This window comes from Myotis myotis, unplaced genomic scaffold (genome assembly GCF_014108235.1).
Source record: "Myotis myotis isolate mMyoMyo1 unplaced genomic scaffold, mMyoMyo1.p scaffold_m19_p_14, whole genome shotgun sequence".
NCBI classification, from domain to species: domain Eukaryota; kingdom Metazoa; phylum Chordata; class Mammalia; order Chiroptera; family Vespertilionidae; genus Myotis; species Myotis myotis.
The window spans coordinates 6,066,040-6,078,946 of record NW_023416318.1 but is presented as its reverse complement, the minus strand read 5'-3'; the positions used below and the strand labels follow the sequence as shown (position 1 = coordinate 6,078,946).

Below are 12,907 nucleotides of genomic sequence, written 5' to 3'. Positions count from 1 at the left end.
GGCTGAATGTACCTTGAGGCATTTTCAACAAAGGATTTTTCCATCAAATATAATCATAGACAATGCTTCTATCTGAACAGGAGGTTTTGGATTATTAGTAAAAAGCTCTAATTTTCTCCTTTTTATTTTAAAAAATCTAGATATAATTTTTTAAATGGCGTTGAACAAAATTACACTCTCAAGATACTTCCTTTGGACTGTGTATAGCTGTAAAGTGGAATGATACCTCTAGCATAGTTACACCTTTGTTTGAAATGAGAAAACCTACAGCGGTATCTGAACTAATGCTATTTGATTTATTCTTTATGTCTGTGTCTAGTGGGCAATGAGAATAGACTGAAGATAAAGTGGTTCCAAGACTGTTGTTGACACTGCATTTAACTGTGTGGATTTGCCTCCTCGCTCCTTCTGCTATCACTTTTCTTGGATTCCAGATGTGCTGCGGAAGGAACGTGTTTCAGGTTCCTGCGCTATTGTCTGATTAATAGCACTCCATCTGTTGCTGGCCTAGTTTCTCTCTCTCTCCCTCTTCTCTCTTCTCTCCCTTCTCTCTCTCTCTCTCTCTCTCTCTCTCTCTCTCTCTCTCTCTCTCTCTCTCTCTCTCTCCCTCTTCTCTCTTCTCTCCCTTCTCTCTCTCTCTCTCTCTCTCTCTCTCTCTCTCTCTCTGTCTCTGTCTCTCTCTCTCTCCCTCACCCTCTCCCTCTCCCCCTCCCTCTCTCATTCCCCTGCCTTACTTTCTGAAGGAAAAGAAAAGAGCAATTGTGGTAAAAACAAAAGACCAAGCAGGTATCACAGGCCTTCATAACTTTTCCTAATAACAGCAAATTGTTTCTTCTTCTCTATGTCATTCTTTCTTCTTTTTTCCCCTCATAAATAAGATGTTAAATTAGTACATAAAAACAAGGCAGAAAGGAGCAGAGATCCTGACTCACCAGAAACCCTTAGCATGAGAGTTAAGACCAGGGTTAGGAAACTTTTCCTGTGAAAGAGCCAGGAAGAATTTCAGGTGTTGTGGGCCACACAGGGCCACTGCAGCGATTCAGCTCTGCTCTTATAGTGAGAAACCAGCCAGAGGCAATCTGTAAACAATGGCTGTCCCTGTGTTCTCATAAAGTCTATTTATGGAAAATTAAATTTGAATTGCATATATTTTTATGTACCATGAGTCATCATTCCTTAAAATTCTTAACCATTTAAAAATGTAGCCATCATTCTTAGCTTGAAGGTCATAGGGAGCGGTGGTGGGCCAGATTTGGCTCATGAGTAATATTCTGCCAACCCCAGCATAAAAAAAGAGTGATGTTCTTGAGGCATTGATACTAATGACCAAAGCAACCGTTTATTGAGCACTTACTATATGCAAGGCATTGTACCAACTACTTTATATGTCACCTGACTTAATCCCTATGGCAGTTCTGCATTTGGCATTATTTGCTCGATCCTTAGAACTAATTTAGACTGGGGTAAGTCAGTAAACTTTCCCCAAATCATACTTCTGGTAAATCAAAAGTCTTGTGTTCATCTCTTCCTGGGAACCACCCTTTATTTCTTTAAATTTCCATCTCCTCATTTGTAAATTCTAAGTGTCAATCTTACTCTCATTGCCATGCAGTTGGTATGAGGCTCATGTAGTGAAAGTTCTAAAGAGTTGTGCAACTTTAGAAAATCGTTAAGACAATGAGACTAATATACTTATTACATTGTTCTTTTCCCTCTAGTTCTGGAATCCTACCTTCATTTGCAGTTTTATAAAATTGGGAGGGAAGAAAAAATGTCCCCCCATACTCATGGGATTAGGTATAAGGCAGTTTGTCAACAAATGGAAGTGCTGTTTACATGGATGATGCAGCTGGTAAAGGGAGGTACAGCACAGTTCAGGGAAGAATTTCCTCGTCAAGGGAGATAGGAACTAGTTCTTAATGGAACACATGTACTGGACATGGTCAGAGGGTACTCATACATACTTAAGAATTGTAGCCTGGTCTTAGTGGCTCATTTGGTTGAACATCTTCCTGTGCACTGAAAGGTTGCCAGTTCGATTCCCAGCCAGGGCACCTACCTGGGTAGCGGGTTTGATATCTGTCAGGGCATGTATAGAAGGCATCCAATTGATATTTTCTCTCTCACATCGATGTTTCTCTCTCTCTCTTTCTGTTTCTCTCTTCCTTCTCTCTAAGCATGCTCTCAGGTAAGGATTAAAAAACAAATAAAAATGAGTTATAAATGTCAATGCAGAATTCTAGCATTTATATATGTAATTGAATTATTAATTCAATATACATTTTTGAAATTTAAAAGAATTACTGAAAGAAATCTCAAAGATAATGTCTAAGAAGTCATAAATATGTATACACCAAAAACTCATTTTGCCATAATTTCCACAAAAGAAGACTATGTTGATTCTAGAAACACAAATTTATAAGAGTTAGACTCCTACCAATATTTAACAACTGATTTTTTATTTTAGCAGTAGGTATGTCAATCCTTAGAAAATAAAAGACTGGTATCCTGCCAAGGTTTTATTAAAAGAAAAAAAAAAAGAAGAAGAAGAAGAAAGAAAAGAAAAAAGGAAAGACAGAAAAATCAATTCAGATCAAAATTATTTCTTTTTTTTTAAAATTGGATTTTTAAAACATTGAATTGCATGTTATTACTTCACCCTTGAATCATTCATTCATTCTATAAATATGTGTGAAGTACCTACTCAGTTCTTGGAACTGTTCTAATTGCTTGGAATATATTGATAAACAACACTGACCAAGATCCCTGCCCTTGTAGGTCATACATCACTATGACACCGGTTCCCCAGGCTCTCAACTCTGCCTGGGGCTCCCCACTGCCTTTGTTGTCAGTCACTGCCTGGGACACAGTGTCCCTAATAGGACACTGCACATGGCACTGTTACAGAAGTGAATGGGGAGGCAGATAACATTTCCATTTCTGGCTCTGTTCATTTGGATTCTTTGCCATCACCATGGACAGGCTTATTAGCTTCACAGAAGTGCTGGCTTAACTAAAGAGAATTAGTGTATCAGAGGGGAAAACCGTTAAAAATTGTGTACTAAAAACAGTATACTAGGCTATCTAGCCTGAAATGAAAAGCATCCAATGGAAAGATCTTTCATTGATCTCTCTACTCACTTCCCTTAGTCCACTCTCCCAACACTCCAGGAGGACCAGTGCTGACTTAGATGGCCTAAGTATGGAAAAAACAAAACAAAACTGTCCCTTCCTCTGGTTGATACTTGAAGATTAGTCAGCAGATGAGGGCTGGATTTGACTCTGGTTGGCCCTCCATCAGGTAGGCCCTAACCTGCTCCACCCTACAGTGCAGAGTTGCCTTTCCTCCAACAATGCAAATATGAGTTCGACCATCTGAAATAGTGCTCCAGAATTCCAGCAGGACAGCCCATGATAGCATTTGGCCAGACAGACTTAGAAAGCTCTCCAGGGCAGTTTCAGAGAACTGTTGCACAAAACTGTGAATACAGTTAACCCTATTGTATGGTACACTCACATGGTTAAGATGGGTATGGTACACTCACCTAGTTAAGACGGGTATGGTAACACGCACCTGGTTAAGATGGTAAATTTTAGACTATGTATTCTTCACCACAATTTTAAAAATTAACCTGTCAATTGTGGCTATAAGGTGGTCCCTACTCACTGGAGAACTGCAGGCATTCTGTTTATTCTTCCAGTTGTCTTGCTGATATCAATTGCATTAGACATGTGGTGACTTCCCGGTGACAAATATGATTATTATAGATAGTGATGGCTCAACCCATAAGGAAAAAGAGAAATTTCTCTGATTGTCCCCTTCTCCATCAATGTGCAGACAAGTGTGCATTCCAAATATCTCTCAATACCCAGTTATCACCCAGTTGAACTTTAAAATCGCCACTTTTAGGAGTCTAATTACATTCTTAGACAATGATTATTATCTTTCATGTTCTCTGTGCAGTCAATTTGGGTAAGGTAGAGAGAGAAAGCTTTCATTATTCCAGTCATGGAAGCGTGGTATGCCTTTTGTGACAATTAACTTCACTGAATTCTCTACTAGTTAGTCCACTTCTGGAACACTACGTAGTTATTTTTATATAAATTAAAATAGGAGTTGATCATTGTTTCATTCTTAGGATGACAAGGGTTTAAGGAAAGGTCTTTACAACCACAGAGGAGGAGTTGAGGCACAAGGGTTATTTAGCCTGAAGAAAGAAGATGAGGGGACCCTACTGGCAGCAGCACACAAGTGAAGGCCTGTCCTTGGAAAGCATGTCTTCCTCTAGATCAGTGATTCTCAACCTTCTTAGTGCCGCGACCCTTTAATACAGTTCCTCATGTTGTGGTGACTCCCAACCATAAAATTATTTTCGTTGCTACTTCATAACTAATTTTGCTACTGTTATGAATTGTAATGTAAATATCTGATATGCAGGATGTATTTTCATTGTTACAAATTGAACATAATTAAAGCATAGTGATGAATCACAAAAACAATATGTAATTAGAGAACCAAGATGGCGGCATAGGTTAATGCCGGAGTTTGCTGCCTTGAACAACTACTTCAAAAGTGAAACTAAAAAACGGAACGGACATCACCCAGAACCACAGGAACGCTGGCTGAGTGGAAGTCCTACAACTAGGAGGAAAGAGAAACTCATACGGACACTCAGAGGAGGCGCAGTGCTGAAGTCAAATTCTGAGGTGCAGAGTGCGCGGAGCGGGCTGGCGGCGGAGGGCGCGGTTGGCGTTTTCAATCGGGAGGGAGTCGCAGACTCTGAGCTCCAGATCCGGGTGAGTCTTTAGGGACCCAGACTCAAACGGGAGAAACGGGGCTGTCTGGCTTCGGTCAGAGCGAGTGCAGCTTTCTCTCCGAGGTTTGCAGCGGGTGCTGGGACTCAGAGAGGCAGAGCCCCTGGGGACGGGACTGAGAGCCGCCATAACTGCTCTCTCTGGCCCACCCTGTTGATCCTGTGCGACCTGCCCCGCCCAAGCCCTGCACAGAGGCATTTGCCGGATAGCCTCAGGCAAAGGCTAGATTAGCACCTCCCTAGAGGACAGAAGTTCTCCCACTGCAGACACAGCTGATCCTCACAGCCACTTGGCCTGGAGGTCAAACCCTCCCTGGTATTAGCTACAACAATCAAGGTTTAACTATAAGACTGTGCACAAAGACCACTAGGGGGTGCACCAAGGAAGCATAACAAAATGCGGAGACAAAGAAACAGGACAAAATTGTCAATGGAAGATATAGAGTTCAGAACCACACTTTTAAGGTCTCTCAAGAACTGTTTAGAAGCCGCCGATAAACTTAATGAGATCTACAAGAAAACTAATGAGACCCTCGATCTTATATTGGGGAACCAACTAGAAATTAAGCATACACGGACTGAAATAACGAATATTATACAGACTCCCGACAGCAGACCAGAGGAGCGCAAGGATCAAGTCAATGATTTGAAATGCGAGGAAGCAAAAAACACCCAACCGGAAAAGCAAAATGAAAAAAGAATCCAAAAATGCGAGGATAGTGTAAGGAGCCTCTGGGACAGCTTCAAGCGTACCAACATCAGAATTATAGGGGTGCCAGAAGATGAGAGAGAGCAAGATATTGAAAACCTATTTGAAGAAATAATGGCAGAAAACTTCCCCCACCTGGTGAAAGAAATGGACTTACAGGTCCCAGAAGCGCGGAGAACCCCAAACAAAAGGAATCCAAAGAGGACCACACCAAGACACATCATCATTAAAATGCCAAGAGCAAAAGATAAAGAGAGAATCTTAAAAACAGCAAGAGAAAGAAACTCAGTTACCTACAAGGGAATACCCATACGACTGTCAGCTGATTTCTCAACAGAAACTTTGCAGGCCAGAAGGGAGTGGCAAGAAATAGTCAAAGTGATGAATACCAAGAACCTACAACCAAGATTACTTTATCCAGCAAAGCTATCATTCAGAATTGAAGGTCAGAGAAAGAGCTTCACAGATAAGGAAAAGCTAAAGGAGTTCATCACCACCAAACCAGGATTATATGAAATGCTGAAAGGTATCCTTTAAGAAGAGGAAGAGGAAGAAAAAGGTAAAGATACAAATTATGAACAACAAATATGCATCTATCAACAAGTGAATCTAAGAATCAAGTGAATAAATAATCTGATGAACAGAATGAACTGGTGATTATAATAGAATCAGGGACATAGAAAGGGAATGGACTGACTATTCTTGGGGGGGAAAGGGGTGTGGGAGATGCGGGAAGAGACTGGACAAAAATCGTGCACCTATGGATGAGGACAGTGGGTGGGGAGTGAGGGCGGAGGGTGGGGCGGGAATTGGGAGGAGGGGAGTTATGGGGGGGAAAAAAGAGGAACAAATGTAATAATCTGAACAATAAAGATTTAATTAAAAAAAAAAAACAATATGTAATTATATAAGTGTTTTCCGATGGTCTTAGGCGACCCCTGTGAAAGGGTCGTTCAACCCCCAAAGGGTTCACGACCCACAGGTTGAGAACCGCTGCTCTAGATGGTAGATCTAGGACCGCTGAGTAGAAATATGCACATGATATAGCAATATGGTTGTAAATTCCAGAAGGAACACTTTTTAAGACATGAAAATCATTTCCATTTGGTTACGAGTACTGTGGAGGGGGAGGGAGAGGTACATAAGAAACTACTGTTTTGGTATAAGTATTTAGCACTACTTAACATTTTTAACCACATAAATATATTCTTTTGATGAAAGTAAAGATTAGCTGTGGGAGGAAAAACCCAAGTGAGTTTCCTGATTGAGAAAGATTCCAGTGGAAGTTTCCATCCAACTCTTTCACTCAGTTCTGTTACGCTTCCTTCAACTTTTGCTACTGTGAAGAGAGGACAGAAGGTTTGCCTCTTGTCATGGTACTGTCTTCTCCTGAAAACTCCTGGCACATGACCTCTAGCACCAGGAACCCCTAAGAGAAGTGGAGGTCAGGCTGTGTGATGAAGGCATGGTGGCGCCAGGCAAAGGAGGATGCAGCAACAGTGGTCAACAGAAGCTACTGGAGGGATTCCTAGGCAGATGGCGCTTTGACCTAATCACTTCTAAGATTCCATGTGTGTGGGATATATAAATAGCAATGACTTATATTCTCTAATGTGTATTTAAACTCATGATTGATACCAGGATTGAAATAATCACCATTGGTCACATGGTAGGAGATAATGTCAAGGTGACCACAAGATCAAGGTAAAAGTGAGAGTTGGTGAATTAGTTGAAGAGTTAAAAATTCATTGCAAAGTCAGGTATGTAGGGGAAAGCAGTCCAGGAGGTGGGACCAACCTCAGAGGGTTATGGGACATAAAAGTGGCAAAACCTAGAGAGTAAATATTGCCTCAAGGGCCTAAACTGGAACCTACCTTCCATTCTAGAACAAGCACTGGTGGACCTAAGTCAGAAGACATTTGTTATCTGGCAGAGACCAAGTCCTCAAGGTTGGAATGATATTTAAGTACATCTGTGAAGTTTGGAGTGAAGTTCCTTGCTATAGCTCTCTCAAGTCTGAGGTCACCTGGAATCTCTTGAGGGCAATTTGGCTTCAGAACTTCTGGGTAATTCCTTGAGTCATATTTGATGCTGGGGGAATAATTTTGTCCACAAAATAGAAAATAAAAGATAGCAGATCTTTATCTAAAATAAGATAAAGATATTGTAGTGATAGTACTCCCTTGCAGATAACTACATGTTCTGGTTTCTTCTCTGACACTATTTTTATTGCTTCTCAGATGAAGTTAACGTGTGCATTTATTGTGGTATCTGACCCAGGTTCATGACTGGAGAATTATCTTCTTTCTTAATAGTAAAACCCAGTAGAGATGAAAGGACTGATATTTAGTATACTGTGTGTATATGGGAGACTTACAATAAGCCTACCATAAAGTTTGACACTATTCATAAATTAATTTTCAATGAAATTAGTTCATTAATTTTGAAAATTTCAAATTCCCCCTGAGTCAGGTAGTTAACAAGGATAAAAAATGATCAATCCCTACTTTCTCTTGCTTTGGAATTCTTGCTGCTTTTCTCCATTAGTTTGACATAAAAGGAGAACACATATAATTCAGACTGTGTTTAAAGATGAAGCCCCCAAAATGCATTGTACTTAAAAGGTAGACTTCACCTCTATGGAAAACTTGCCTCTTTCCCCTTGGAAATTACTTCTGTTGCCTTCTATGTTCATTTAAAAAAACACACAGATAAGATAATGCTTACACATCTGAAGAGTAGCTATGGTTGTTGCACTTAAAAGTTTATACCAGTGCATCACAAAAGTTTTTGTCTGAAATGTCTGATGCTTTCAATGGGAAAGTGAGTGAAGGGGCAACAAATTTTTAGAGCAACTTTCTCCCTATGTCTTTTAACACCATGCAAAGCCTATGGAAAGAAAGGCTGGATGAACACAACAGCGTATCTACATGTGCTTTATTATCATGAGAAAATGACCTATAAACTAATATGGAATTTAAGAGGCAAAATACATAGTTTAGCATCCCATTTGTCCAGAAAAGTATGATTTATATACCACACCATGATTCTAGTTGGGGTCAGGATCTCAATCATTGAGCTCAGTTTGTGTATTTTTCAGTCTGGTAATTTCTCCATTCTGTGTCCAGACTCCTGCTCTGCATGTGAGCTTCTGATCACATCCCACGCTTCTGACCACATGCAATGCTTCATACATTGCTTGTGAGTAGGAATGGTATTATCTAGTCACAAACCCATGTATTTATTTCCTAAATATTATCTGGTGAAACACCTTTTATAAATAATAGGTACTAAATAATCTTGACTGCCAACAAAAAATATCACCTTTTAATACAGTAGTTCTATTGAATATATTCAAATTAGGTACTCAAATCTCAGAAAATTCTCAGTATTACATCAATACGCCCACTGTATATTCTAGCTTTCAAATCAATATATTTAAATGAGGAGGTCAAGCAATACCAACTTTGTTGAGGAGGATTTATGTAATATAATGGAAAATGTTTTCTGTTTTTACAATAAGGCTGTAAATATACTGAAGATGAGACCAAATTTAACTAAATCAGGAAACATTTTGGGGGGAAAGAAAATAGAGTGTTTATAATAATATTTCTTAGTATTTTAACACTTTCCAAGTGGACTTTCTACAGCAGTCATTCACACTGGAATCTGACTTAGTTTTCTAAAAAGTAAATTATGTAAATATTTAGTAGGAGTACATGTAGCCATGTAGTCTTATCTACTGAAAAATTATTTAACACCCACTGGTAACCATGTTCTTTATAAGGCCCTGGGTATATAATAATGATCAACACAAGCATTGGCACATCACCTATAGGAAGACAGAATATATTTCATGCATTTAATAAGACAACTACTAAAATGGGCAACCATGCCGAGCCAGCATGGCTCAGTGGTTGAGCATTAACCTATGAACCAGGAGGTCATGGTTCAATTCCGGGTCAAGGCATATGCCCAGGTTGCGAACTCAATCCCCAGTGTGGGACCTATAGAAGATAGCCGATCAATGATTCTCTCTCATCATTGATGTTTCTCTCTCTCCCTCAATAAAAATATATTTAAAAAAATAAAATGGGCAACCAAATGTGTAAATGGGTGGGCTTAGCTGAATTTTGTTGTCTGAGGTAGAAGCCTTAGTTGGATTAGTTTTGTTAGAGGGTGGAAGTGTGAGATAGGAATCATCATGCTATCAAAAATGGCATGGAGTTAACATAAACAGGGTCTTAGCTAGAGTGTTGCTTGAGCATGTGGAGTGGTTAATAGAGGATGGAAGTTTTCTAGAATTATCTTGACTAGCTGTATCCACATAGGCTGGTACCTCCAGCTATCACAGTCTTCAAGCACCGAGATCTAAGCTAACTCCCCCAGTGTCTCCTGACCATCTCAGACCACACTGTCTGATCCCTTTAGTTCACTGCTTTAGATTTCCATTACAATTTATTACATTTATTTCTTTAATGTTTTTCTTTCTCACTACCAGATTCTAACACCACAAGGACAAGGACAATGTCTGTTTTTTTCACCTGGGTGTAACCATTGCTCAGCATCCTGAACGGCACATAGACAGAGTAGGTGATCAACAAATGTTTGCTGAGGCTGAAAAATGAGTTGCTAAATTTCAACAACCAGTTTATGGCTGATTGGGATTATGTCACTGAGAGTAATGTTATTTTGGACTGTGATGCTTTCTCCCCCCCCCCCCCCCCCCATGAATTTCAACATTTCTACAAAATTGGAACTGCTTTTAATTTTTATTTTGAAGAGGGAGATTATATATTAACATGAAGGTAAGTATGATGAATTAAGAAAGCCGTAGAATAAAGACGACAAATGGGATATTATAACATTTATAAAGGTCTTTCCATATTTTTTTTTTTTTACTTTGGCATTTCTCTAAGGAACGCTTTCTGCTAAAAGGACTAATAGAGCTAGCTTTGTGCCTTTTCCATTCCATTCACGTGGTTCTTTACCTCACTTGCTCCTTCACAAGTCCTATTGGTGTTGTAGATACTGGATTTTTTTAAAACCATATTTAGAATAAGGTTCTCTTGAGACCCTGCTGCTTTCTTTGCCAGCACTTTCTCCTCTCTTTTCTTGTGAAGGTAATCTTTTCAGTTGCGTTGTTTATCAAAAGTCATGTCTAAACCTAGATTGATTTTCCTCCTCTGGCATTCATGTAGCTGCTGAGAGTTAAAGCAGGTGTGGGTGATGAATTGTAAGAAGAGAAAAGGAGCCCGGCTGGTGTGGCTCAGAGGTTGAGCATCAACCCAAGAACCAAGAGTCCTTGGTTCCATTCCTGGTCAGGGCATGCTGGGGTTTTGAGCTCAATCCCCAGTAGGGGGTGTGCAGGAGGCAGCCAATTGATGATTATGTTCTTCTCTCATTAGTGTTTCTATCTCTCTATCCTTCTTCCTCTCTCTCTCTCTCTCTCTCTCTCTCTCTCTCTCTCTCTCTCTCTCTCAAAATCAATAAAAAACAATATTAAAAAAAGAAGAGAAAATGAACCGGCAGGAGATTATGTATATATATTTTATATACCAGGCTAGAATTCTAATATCTCACTCATTGTCTGAACGATTTTATGATCCAAATATACGTAAATATTGCCTACTAAATGAATTTTCAGCATTAGCTGTGTAGATGGTGCAAGTTTCCCAGAACACTATGGTGCCACTGAGTTAGAGGGTACGTCTTCATGGGCTACAACTGAATGGACTCTGGTTCTATGTAGAAATCTGGGTTTGTTTAAAATAGGAAGATACCTGGACTGGTTAAAAGGGGACTGCATTTGAGAACTGCGGGCCTGTCCAGTTTCCAGGGCAGTCGTACTAAGAGCAGCAATATCCCTGAAGTGTAGTCCGTGCCTTATGGGGTGGAACTGAGTCTTACTGCTAATATGCATGTCACTCTGTGTCCAAGAGGTAGATACATGTGAGTTCTAGCATTCCCCACCCCCTGCTATATTGGTTCCATTTTCAGGACTGATCTTTTGATTAATTTCCCTACCACTTTTCTGTTGGTGCTGAAGTCCCTCTCAGTACTGGCTAAAAGGGGAATGCACAGGAGAATGGCAGGCCTGTTCCAAAGCACAGGGGCCCAGGGCCTGAATCCCTGCTGACTCCTGGCTCTGTTAACTCTTGGCTGGCTTAGGAAGCCAGAATCCTGCCTCCAGATCCCTCAGCTACTGACTAGATCTTGCCAAGAATGGGCAGATGGCTCTGACCCATTATGACATCAGCACCAACTGCCTAGCGTAGAGTGTCAATGACAGAATTTCTCAGCTACCATCCCAGCCCTGGACTGCCTGCTTGATGCTACCTGTGATGATACTCCTGACACTTGTGTCCCCAGCCCAACATGGAGCATCACAGCCCCTAATGGCCCCTGGCAGTCCCAGCCTCTTTCTCCAGTTGGCTTTTATGATTCTCTTGCCAAGTCTCTTCTCAGCTAACTCTGAGTTCTGTCTTGTGTGCCTACACATATTATGACAGGTGACACCTGTTAGGGGGAAAAGGCACAGGAAGAGTAAGCTAGGGACCTGACTTTCGTGTTAGTGTTCAGTGATCTGTGAATCCTAGGAGATGCGCCCCTTTGTTTTCCTGCTTTAGTTGGTGGCTCCTTTCGAACCCTTATGGGAACATGGGGTCCATCTGCTGTTCTGTGTGTGTGTCTAGGTGTTAAGTGGGTGAGGTAGACTCAGTGTTGTTTCCTGAAGATATTCATATTCAATGCTAGCCCCACTCCAAAGAAATAATGAGTGGGTTATGTGACTAGCTTGTCTGTACAATACACCTACCCTGTGGTACCCACTCCCTGGTCATTGTGCTGCCCAGACTGACTTTCTCCTGCTCTGTGGCCCAGATTACTGGCACATGACAGCTAGAAGGGAACATAGAAAAGCCTTAGTCCAACTCTCTTTCACAGCATACATTTTACAGAATTTAGGTCCAGAGAGTGAGCTTTGTAATTAGAAGTTGTGATTCCACTTTCATGATGATGTGTGCCTTTCATATTCAGCATGCCGTAGAGGTTACTTTATATGGATTCTATCTGAGTTTATATCATACAACAAAGCATCTCTATCTGCAATGTCAAAATACCTTACTATTCAAACATAGCATAAAAGATGATAAGGCTAGACTGATGGGTACAGAGTCAGGTCTGGCTGTGAGCCCTGGCTGTGCTGACTTCTATGTGATTTTGAGCAATATGTTACTTTGCTTTGGCATAAGATTAATATCATTATTCAGGGCTAGTGGCCCAGTGCACGAAGTTCGTGCATGGGGGGGGGGGGTCCCTCAGCCCAGCCTGCAGCCTCTCCAATCGGGGACATCATCCCTCTCGCAATCTGATACCATTGGCT

General features: G+C 40.7%; 1 protein-coding gene across 2 annotated transcripts in view; it reads left to right on the top strand.

Annotated features, from left to right (window-relative positions):
* Positions 1–12,907, top strand: part of CTNNA2 (catenin alpha 2) — a 1,123,259-nt gene that overhangs the window by 194,132 nt on the left and 916,220 nt on the right. The window lies entirely within an intron of this gene.